The following is an 11633-nucleotide window of genomic DNA, read 5'->3' as shown; positions in this document are numbered from 1 at the left end:
GAGTCTGTAGCTGAGTCTGTTCTTTTCCATTCAGTTCCACAGGAGTGCTTTCTTTTCCCAGTCTGTTATCCTCCCGTCCTACTTTGGTTTCTGTTGCTGTGATGAACACCGTGGCCAAAAGCAACTTGAGGAGGAGAGTGGGGAGCCAAGGCAGGGACCATGGAGGAACACTGCTTACTGGGTCCCTTCCCACGGCTTGCTCAGCTTGCTTTCTCACACAACCAAGGACCACCCACCTGGGATGGTATTTAAGCCCCCATCCCCCAAGGTGAGCTAGGCTTTCCAACAGCAATCCTTATTCAAGAAAGAGTCCCCACAGACCTGCCCTCAGGAAGTCCGAGGGAGGCATTTTCTCAATTTAGGTTCCTCTTCTCAGATAACTCGTTTGTGTCAAGTTGACAAAAAAACTAGCCAGCTTGTCCCCTTTTCACTTCTCTAATTTTAGACTATATCGTTACCAAGCAACCAAGGCAGCTTTATTTAGGTAATGTAAGCAGGAGCAGCATCCATTGCATTAGGCATCTCAATCTGCAGGAGAGTCAAAGAGCTAGTAACAGGATTTAGAATTAGAAATGAATGTGATTTCATTGAGTTGATGTATACAGTGTGTGCATTAGATTGCTGGTGTCCAGTACAGGATGCTCCTACTAGAACTCTTCCACTCTTTGTTGCCGTGGTGGTAATTATTGTTACTCTTTTTTTTTTTTTTTTTGATTTTTCGAGACAGGGTTTCTCCGTAGCTTTTTGGTTCCTGTCCTGGAACTAGCTCTTGTAGACCAGGCTGGCCTCGAACTCACAGAGATCCGCCTGCCTCTGCCTCCCGAGTGCTGGAATTAAAGGCGTGCGCCACCACCGCCCGGCTACTGTTATTCTTTCTACAATGGATTCTTTTGAATTCTTAACTTCTGTCACACAGAGGTTTTGTTTTTAAAACAGGATCTTATGACCCAGGTTGCCTTAAATTCACTGTGTAACTGAGGATAACTTTAACCTCTTGATCCTTTTACTTCTTACTCAAAGTATTCTGACAGGAGAGTGCCATCGTGTTCAAAAGTGAGGAATTAATACTATTCTTAACTTCTATTAAGGGAACAGAGGAATCCTTAAAAGTGTGTAGGTGTGTATTTATGTGTCTATGGGTTTGTGCCGATTGCCAAACAAGGATGTTTATTTATGAAGTGATCAAAGGAACTATGGATATCTAAAAGCCTCATTTTGCCATTACTGTTGCCATGCAGTGGTGTGAGAAGGCCTTTTGTATATGTGTTGTTATTGGTTAATCGATAAAGAAACTGTTTTGGACTGTGATAGGGCAGAATAGAGCTAAGCAGGAAAACTGAATGCTGGGAGAAAGTAGGTGGAGTCAGTGAGAAGACATGCAGCCTTTCACAGGAGACAGATTCACCAGAATCTTGCCAGAAAGCTATAGCCACGCAGCAGTACAAAGATTAATAAAAAGGGGTTAGTTTAGGATATAAGAGTTAGCCAGAAATACGCTTAAGCTGTTGGCCAAGCAGTGATTTAATTAATACAATTTCTGTGTAATTATTTTGGGTCTGAGCTGCTGGGAATGAACAAGCAGCCTTCCCCAACAGATTGGCGCCTGAACTTAAGTCTCTTTTCTTCATTGGCTGTTAGTCTTTTGTTGTTGTAAAGCTGTTTATTTTTATCTTATTGAGTGTTTTGTTTGTGCACCACAGTTACAGATGGTTGATGCCAAGTGGGAGGTTGGGAATTGAACTTGGGTCCTCTGGAAGAGCAACCAATACTATTAGCTGCTGAGCCATCTCTCCAGACCCAAGAGTTATAGTCTTACACATCATCTGCTGTCACTTTCTCAACAAAGACACCTGCATAGGTTAAGCTTCATGTCTTTACATCCCATTGATTTAAAAATACCGAAGGTGAGTGGCTTTGCCATGTCTGCAGGATAGGCAAGCTTGGCTGTTAATTTTCTAGTCTAAAGTTTTAGGTTTGGTGGGAATAGCTGGGCTATTGGGTGTTAGCTGGGTGTGATAGTGCACACCTTTAATCCTGGCACTGAGGAGTCTGAGGCGGGTGGATATTTGAGTTTGAGGCCGGCCTGGTCTTTACATTGTGAGTTCTAGTACATTCAGGTTACATTGGGAGACCCTGTCTTTAAAAAAAAAAAAAGTAATGAAGTGGTTTTGTTACTTTGAAGTGTTAACCTCATTCACTAAACTAGGGACTAGGGAAAATGGAATCGTTTGAATGTCTTGAATCTAATCTGGGGCTGGATATTCAAAGGACGATTTTACTATGAAGAATTTTTCGAGTGTTTTATGAACTAGTAGGGATGTATCTTTAACTGTTCTAATGTTTGGAAGTCTTTCAGGAAACATAAAAAGATAAAAGTTTTAAAGTATTTTATTTGCCATAAAGCTTAAAATATCTTTAGAAATCAGCAAGAATAGCTCTAATCTGGTCATGCTTGATGTAATGGTTAAGACTGTAATGCTCAAATTCTAAAATGAATTTTTTAAAGACTGGTATTTGTTATATATACTGAAAAATAAATCTAACTATGGGAGTAGTGACATTCTTAGAATTTCAGAATTTAGCGCCAGCCAGTGGTGGCACACACGTTTAATCCCAGCACTCAGAAGGTAGAGGCAGGCGGATCTCTGTGAGTTTGAGACCAACCTGGTCTACAGAGCTAGTTCCAGGGCAGGTTCCAAAGCTACAAACCCTGTCTTGAAAAAAACAAAAGCAGAACTTAGGAGATGAAGGCAGGAGATTCAGGAGTTAATCATTATCCTCTAAAACATTTACTTAAATTGTTCCAAATAATAAATCCTGAGTCAGATATGGGGTAAAAACCTGATTGATCAGAAAAGTGGCAGAGAAGTGACAAGCTACATCCTCTCTCTCCCGATCCCAAAAGATCCTTGAATCTTTCTTAGCCTAACCCTACTACTTCCTGTGTTTTTTGGTTTTTCAAGACAGGGTTTCTCTGTGGCTTTGGAGCCTGTCCTGGAACTAGCTCTGTAGACCAGGCTGGTCTCGAACTCACAGAGATCTGCCTGCCTCTGCCTCCCGAGTGCTGGGATTAAAGGCGTGTGCCACCATCACCCGGCCTTCCTATGTTCTTTGTATGTATCCTGGGTTATCCAAAACCTCTGTGGCTAATTCTGGTCAGCTAGTTGCTAACTCTGCCCTCTGATTCAAAGTAAACAGTTTCAGAGTGGGAGTGTCCAAACAAACATTACCAATCCACCCATTTGCTCAACCAACAGGCCACTGTTTTTTCACTGATGTGGCTGCTGTTTGAATCACCAGGGGGCAGTATTTAGTGCCCTCTCCCCCAAATTCTGGAGAGCTGGTATGGGAGGCCTTTTGAGATATATGCATTAGAATCTTAAAAAACAAACTTGTTAAAGTTCACCTATAATTGAAAAGCAGTACCATTAAAAAGGTTGGGAATACTTCTAAAGTACAGAAATGGAAAATAAATGAGATTATTGTTTCTTCTGAACTCAGGAGGGTGAGTCTCGTTCTTGAGCACACTTCTCTCCCACTTACAGCAGCAGCAGCATTGTCCCTGAGGAGGGAGAGGACTCCCTCCTAAGCCCTTTCTGTTAGAAGAGACCTCTGGACAGTGACAGGCCAGGGCCTCCCATTCTCTAAAGACTTGTTCATTTTTCCTCATATAGAACTGAGGTTTATTCTTTTATTTATTGTATGCTGTATATTGGGTATGTGTGGGTGTGTTAGTTGCCCTTAGGTGCACTTGTGAGGTCGGAGGGACTGAACCCTCAGTTATTTCCCCCACCTCCTTATTCTGAGACAAGATGTTTCATATAGAACTTGGAGCTTGATGTTCCAGCTAGGCTAACTAGCTGGTTGGCTCTACTAGCTGGCCAGCAATCCCTGACACCCCCAAAATACCTCTGAGCTCCGTCTAGCAATAAGGTTACAGTCTGTTTCCATATCCAGTTTTTTTGGTATGGATGCAGAGGAGACAATTTCAGGTCATCACACTTGTGCGGCTCAGCCTCCAGGACTGAGCAGAAATCAGTCTTCCCTCCTTTGAGAAGGGAGGAAGGGAAGATGAAATGAGAAATGTGTGAAACCTGGGTGTGATAGTTCACACCTGTAATCTCAATACTGAAAGGTAGGAGGGTGCTGTGAATCTAAGATCAGTGTGGTACAATGTTGAGTTAGGAGAAAGTGAGACAGCCTGTTTTGTTTTATTTTAAAACTAGCTGGGTACTCAAGGAAGCATTGACTGGGGTAAATCTCCGAATTTCAGGCTAGCCTGGTTTACATGTTTACATAGTAAGTCTTCCAGCGTTATAGAGTGAGACCCTGCCTCAGAAAAAAAAAAGTTGACACTTCAGCATTACATACAAGACAAGCAACAAGCACTAATAAACATTCATTAGTAAATTTATAAAATCATAGAACTTTAGTATATACTTTCGTGAACTGGTGATTATAAAGGTCAGAAAATAGTCCCTTCTTAACTCCTGTGTGCTTTACAGCCCCAACAGGCCAGTTAGATTACGTGAGATTAAGAAGCCAGATGGAGTAGAGCCCAAAGCCTGGATTAAGCCTTGGTTCTGCTGTTTCCTGGTTTTAACTGGTTCCTCTGCTCTTTATTTATTAACTGAGTATGAGGATTGAGTGAATTAATTTATATAGAACACTTACATCAACATTTGGCATGGATCATTGTATCCATTCTTATCTGGGAGTAGTGCATTATCCCTGTCCTTAAGGAGTATAAGATGTGTGTAAACTATACCAGTAGATGTGTTTAGGTATGCGTGGTTGACAAAAGAATTGGGGATGGTAGTCAAAAAAATTAAGTGTAATTTACAAGGACATTTTGTTAGGCTTTTTTTCTTGTCAACGATTGGGTTGACATAAGCATCATAAATGCTGCTGACTCTGCTTCCCTTTCTTCCTCTCCTCACCCACTCTGGCCTCTTTTGTAACAGTCCTCATGGCTGAGCTTTCCCAAGTGCTGGGGTTGCAGGCATAAGTCACATCTGCCTTTACCAATTGACACTTTACCAGTTGACACTTACTACCTGGGGTTCTTGTTATCTGATAGTTTAAAAGTTTGGCAAGTGAGCCAAAAAACATTGTGCCAGTTTGAGTGATGGTGGAGAATAGGAAAGTGGACACTGTCTGTTTTAGACCCGAGAAACAACCTGATTATACATTCTTAACTTTTGCTCCCCCAGTGTCCATTTCTTTTTCCTTGAACCTCACAGAAGTATTGATTTAGTTTACTGGGGAGGGATAAAATTAGGGTGTAGGTTTCTGACCCATAAATAGCAGCATTTGGCCCCACCTATTGCTTAGTATTCTTTTTTTTTTTCTTTTTTTTTTTTTCGAGACAGGGTTTCTCTGTGGCTTTGGAGCCTGTCCTGGAACTAGCTCTGTAGACCAGGCTGGTATTCTTAAGTGGAGTAGTATACTTTCTTACCTGCTACTTACTGGTACAATGAGCCCAGGGCCTTTTGTTGTTGTTCTAGGTCATTTGTATTTCTGGGGGAATTTTGCTTGGAGACAAGGTCTGTATCCCAGGCTGATTGTCTGGATTCCTGTTACTCTAGCCTCTTCCCTCTGCTGTGTGTAATACTAGGGATTGAACATCAGGGCTTCCTGAATGCAAGCACTATGCCAACTGAGCCATATCTTCAGCCTCCAAATAAAACTTTTTGAGAAAAGCTTTATACTAGATTAAAAATCTTCTCAGATTTAGTCCCTGGTACCAACTCTTGGAAAGTGTCTCTTTTTGCCACCTAAAAACATCCAGGGGGTAGAAGAGAAGGGGGTGTGTGTTGAGAGAACCATTCTCTTCTTTTGACTTTAGGATAAACATATTCAGGATCCCTTTGGGGCCAGTAGCTTTTCTGGGCACAGAAGGCAAGCACATAGGGAATTGAGGATTAGTTTAGTTTTTGAGATTGCAATTGCTGGCGGGTTTTTTGTTTGTTTGTTTGTTTTCCCCCAGCTCTGAGGGAAACTTTTATTTCTTGGCTGGCGGGACCTCTATACCCATGCTCCTCATGGCACCTTAGTCTGCCCAAGCCATGGCAGCCCAGACCATAAAGTACCACAGCCGATGGGTTGGGGAGTCACTTCACATTCCAGGCTGGAGGAGTGGGGAGGGGTATATGTATGCCCCCCCAAAAGACCTTTGACAGCATGACTCACCTCAACCCCAAATTCTGCCTCCTCTCAGCTCAACGCACAATGGACCAGACCACTGCCTAGGTCACAACCTGGCCCCAAACACAGGGCAGCAGAGGTCTCTCCTTGTTGGTCCTCAGTGACCCTTATGTCCTCCACACCACACAGCGCAGAGGCAAGCCAGAAGTAGCAGCAGTGGCAGGTGGGGAGCGGGCACCGAGGTTAGTGAGCTGCAGCTGGGCCTGGGGCTCCCCTGAAGCAGGGAGCTGCTGATGCATGCAGCTGTGGGTTGGCCATTAGGTGAGTGTAGTTGGCTGTGATACAGGAAGTCGGACACCTTTCTGTCCCGATGCTAGTAGATACTTGTCTCTGGCTGCCGCCCGCTCCTTGGCATCAGACAGTGATGGCGTACCTGATGACGTAGGCTGGTTTCACCTCATGTGGGTTCCGTCGGTCAGACCAGAAAATGAGCAACCTGTCAAAGAATGGCTTGATGTTGGCTACCACTGACTGACCCTCAGGGAAGATCTTAACATCCCAGTTCTGATTCAGGTAATAGATACAGATGATGCCGCGCCTGTCGTGGTGGGGATTGTCAGCATGCCACACGTCCTGGAGCCCATTGCCTGAGTAACACACCATCGTGACCTTTATTGAAGACTTAGTTCTTCAGCTGCCCTGCACAGTGGCGGATTACTGTGTCCACATGAGCCATGAGGGCACCATGCTCCTACAGCCTGGCTTGTGACCTTCTACCCAGGCCACCTGGTCCCCACGAATGCTGCACGGTGGGATCGCCCTCTGGCTCACTAATTGCCCATCTCTCAGACACCCGCCCCTCTTCAGGGCTTCCACCTCAGCCAGCACACTGCCACCCAGTGTTGCCCCCAAGAAGTTGTCCTTGATGCGGATACAATTACAGTCCGGGCCAGACGCTCAGGTGCAGAGGGTTGTGCTCCCTCCCTCCGCCTAGCACTTGCTACTGGTAGTGTTGTTGCCACCTCTGTCAAAGCCCACACCACTTTCCCCTTTGGCTTCCTGGTTCTCTTGCCTGGCCCATGGTCGCTTGCTGGGTAAAGCAGCATCCCCACCATCATTGACCTACTTCCGTTTGGGGGCCTCAGGCCTGGCACCCTGGACCACCAGTCGCTGGCACTCCTTGGTGACCAGTGCAGCAGCCCCTTCACTCTGCAGTGGCCACAGCTCACCACCACCCTCTAGTGTCCTGAGGGTGCTTGCTGGTCCCCAAGTCCACAGTTGTCCCTTGGAGCTTGAGAAGGGACTGGTGGGGGTAGCGAGCTTTTCCTCCAGCCTTGGCCCCCCTCACCGTCTGTTCCCCCCCCCCCCACATTAGCTTTCTTAAGTGCATTTGAAATCCAGATCAGAATATGTCCCTTTTTAGGGCATACTTAAATTAGAGCTATCCTTCCCTTAGCATAGGGAAATGACCATATGCTACAGTTTAAAGAGGGGAGAAACAAGAAGACAAAGCTACTGGGGTGAAGTAATGAACTTTAAAAAAGGGTAGTTTGTGTTTTTGTTTCATCTGTTGATGTCTTTGTCCACTAGAGGGTGGTGTTCACTTGAAGAAATGATTGTTTCTTGGTAATTAACCAGTGTTTCTTGTGGTTGCCTTTTTATGTCAGTCATTTTCATAAATAGTGTTCTGACTGCAGGAAGCAGCAATTCTCACACTACTTGTTAGTGACTCCAAGTCTTCTATAGTACTTTCCGATTCTTTTTGAAAGGAAAACAGTGATAATTTAAAGTTGCTCTACAAAAATTTAACCTACTCATTATATTGAGTTAATTTATTCTTAATGGCATGTCAGTAATAAGATTATCTTGATTTTTACTCTGTAGGTGATAGCATCTTGTAGCTAAGGAACAGGTGAGAATTGATATTTGTGCTTAGTGTAAAGTACAACCTGAATTTGTAAAAGCTCAGTATGGAAAAAAGATCTAAGCCATTCTGTTATTTTATACTGATGCATGTTGAGATAGTATTTATATTGATAGCGTGTTCAGGTAGTATTTTGAATATATTGGGTTACTAATTGGGTAAAGATATTAGAAGTTTATTTTTCACATAAATTACTATTCTAAGAACATTGAGTTTGTGTGTGTTGTCTTAGCTGGTAGAGGCACTTGCCTGATAACCTGAGTTCTGTCCTTGGAACCCACACAGTGGAAGGAAAGAATCAACATCCACATGTTGTCTCTCTGACTTTCAAAGTAAACAATTGCTAAAAAATACTATTTTTGCCAGTCGGATTAAAATTAAAATTGTGCACTAGTTTTAATCCCAGCGCTTGGGAGGCTAAAGTAGGTTGATCTCTGAATTAGAGACCAGCTTGGTCCTACATAAGACCCTGTCTCAAAATGAAACAAAAATAATATTTTTTAAAAAAATCTTTGTGTATGTTGGGAGGGGGTTGTTCCTGTGTCTCAGTATTATACAAATGTAAATTTCATTTCATATGAGCATCTTAAACTTTGCAACTTTTCCACTTAGGATTTGAAGTATAACAGGAAAATTGGCAAATTTATTTTTCTTTTGCAATTTTACCTATAGATAAAGGTTTTTGTTGTTTTATAAAATAGTCTCACTATGTAGCCTTGGCTGGCCTAGAGCTCACAATGATGTGTCTGCCTCTGTCTCTTCAATGTTGGGATTAAAGGCATGTGCCTTCCTCTGATTCCCAAGCGCACAGATTAAAGATGTGTGCCACTAGAACACTGGCAGGAAAAAAAAAATCTTTGAGAGAGGAAAAAATGATGTTTCCCTTAATTCCTTAATGGGAGATAAAGGCTTTGTTAGAGTGGAGTTGACAGTGCTTTCCTAACCTGAACAAAACCTTTGTTCCTGAGCATATTAGCTGGGCATGGAAGCACAGGCCTGTAACCCCAGAACTTGGAAGTCAAAGCAAGAAAATCACAAGTTCAAGGGCATCCTTGGCTACATGAGATCTTGCCCCAAATCAGGGGTATATTAGGGGGGAGAAAAAACATTGACAGTGAAAGTTTGTGATTTTAGTAATTTTTTTAAGGTATGAAAACTGCTTTACATGAATTTTCTGCACTTGGGAGTCAGAGGCAGGCAAGTTTCTGTGAGTTCAAGGTCAGCCTGGTCTCAGAGCATCCAGGACCTTACACAGAAACCCTGTTTTGAAACAACAAAAACCCAAAGGAGTTTATTTGTCATTATATATGTTCATCTGTGTGCATGCCTCTGGGTGCCCACAAAGTCCAAAAGAGGGAGTTGGAGCCCTTGGAAATAGTGACAGATGGTTGAGTGCTGGGAATCAAACTCTGGTTTTGTATAAGATCAGCAAGTGCTCTTAACCTTGGAGAGTGCAAAGTCTGCAGGCATACACCGCACACCCCACTAATGCTTTCTTTAGGAAGAGTGCCTGACTTAGGGTAGGTAAACATGATGGCATATGTGCAAATGTGGCATCTGACAAAGATGAAGAGTGATTTTGGAGCTATTTTAGGATCTGGTCTTGGAGGTACCTTTGGTTGCTTGTTAGAGCTTTAAATAGCTGCTACTATGTATAATCAGGGAATGGTGCCCTAGATTTTTGGACCCTGTCCCTTTTTTCCAGCTTCTCTTTTCATGAAAACCTGGGATAAAACAAGGTTGAGGTAGGACCAAAATAAATGTTACCATCTAGTTCTTTTTCATTTCTTTGCTCCTACACTGATCTTTACTATCCCCCCCCCCCCCCCCGTGTTTCCTGGGGAAAGGAATGGTGTGGTTTCTGAAGTGGAAGTATGCCTAGTAGGTTGAGGAACTGTAAGGAAGTTAAGTAGGATTGAACAAAGAGGTTGGGGTGGAGGATAGCTGAAGGGGAATTGGAAAGGTAGGCAGAGTGCAGAAGTCCATTGCAAGGCTTTGACTTTTAAATATGTGTGAAAAGTAGACCCACGATAGGTTATGTTAGTCTGTGATTGAGAGCTGGTGGAGGCTTGAGCAGAGGTGAAGGGATGGTGAGAAGCAGCATGGCCATGGTAGACTTGTGGAATCTTTTCTGACTTTGCTGGGGACCCAACCCAGGGCTGTACACATGCTCTTTCTTGCTCTTGAGCATTGCCTCAGTGAGACTCTTGGAAGTTTAAATCAGATTGGATATTTAGCCTACAGGAGAAGATGGATGGATCAGCGATGGGTTAACTGACATAGGGAAAAATTGGGGAAGATCAGAAAGTTGAGATTGGGTTGCTGTGCTAGTCCATTTTCTTTTATTTTACTAAAGTGTTAAAGGAATTTTAGCTCACATTTAGAGGCGGAAAGTGCAAGGTCGGACAGTGTTTTGCTTTCATGAGGACCTTTCCCACTGTGTCACGACATGGCAGAAAAGCTGGAAGAGAAATGGTTGTGTGCAGAAGATGCCGAGCTTGTGGCTTCACAGTCTGCTGTGAGGAGAGCCAGCTTTGCTACCTCCTCCTGCTAGGAAAATATCGTGAAGTTTGAATAGTTTGAGGAAAGGTCAAAAAAGGAAAACTGATTCAAGAGAGATGTTGGCACCATGTTCCTGTGGAGGTGAGGGAGAGCTGTGCGCTAGTGGAGAGGGTGGCTCTGGTAAAGGGCTCTGGTAGGAACAAGTGAGAAGCCCAGCCGCATGTGGGTACGTGTGCAGATGGCATCGTGGAAACTTAAAAGATGTTTGCCTTCTCAGGGAGTAGGAAGCAGGGGTGAGGATGGGTATTTTGAGGTTTAATAGCCATGGGAAATAGAATGTAGTATGATTATTGGGAAGCATTAAAGGCTCTTCACGGAGTGTCAGTGTTGTGGTTTTGGTCCCTGGTCTCTTTAAGAGACAAGCCACGCCCACTCCCTCCCCCATCTGCTGAGGCAGGCTGATCTTCAGCTTCCGGCCTGAGCTCATTCTCTTCCATCTTCCTCTCAGAGAGGCAGCTTCTCTTCTGCCTCTCTCCCCACTTCTCCCCTTTCTGTCCCTCTCCCTCCCCCTTCCCCCTTCATAACCTTCTGAATAAATATTCAACCTCACTTTGGAAGTCGTTTCTATCCATGTTTGTGTCTCCCTGCCTGGGACCAGCCATTGCTCAGGGACCAGCAGCCATCTCTGCCTGGGACTGGCTGCTCCCAGGGCCCGTTGTCTGCTGCCACATGGCCTGCTGCCACTGGGGATCTTGCAACATTTTAAAAAAAAATTATAAAAGTCAGTTTTAGGCTTATCAGTGTAGATCAGTGCACCCTGCCTTGTATCCTCCATCCCTTACTTCTCTTCCCTTTTAGGTGCCCTAGATATTTTTATTTCGTTTTATTTATTTATTTAGGCTTTTTTTTTGCATTATTTTTTTTTATTGAGAAAAGGAAAAAAAAAAGTTTCCGCCTCCTCCCAGCCTCCCATTTCCCTCCCCTTCCTCCCACCCTTCCCCCCCACTCCTCTCCCCCTCCCTCTCCAGTCCAAAGAGCAGTCAGGGTTCCCTGCCCTGTG

General features: G+C 43.9%; 1 pseudogene; it reads right to left on the bottom strand.

The window, feature by feature from the left end:
• Positions 1 to 6156: 6156 nt before the first annotated feature.
• The window catches only part of LOC101981649, a 14253-nt pseudogene continuing 8776 nt past the window's right edge, over positions 6157 to 11633 (bottom strand).

Source organism: Microtus ochrogaster, chromosome 24 (assembly GCF_000317375.1).
Source record: "Microtus ochrogaster isolate Prairie Vole_2 chromosome 24, MicOch1.0, whole genome shotgun sequence".
Lineage (NCBI taxonomy): Eukaryota > Metazoa > Chordata > Mammalia > Rodentia > Cricetidae > Microtus > Microtus ochrogaster.
This window is presented reverse-complemented; position numbering and strand designations above follow the sequence as displayed.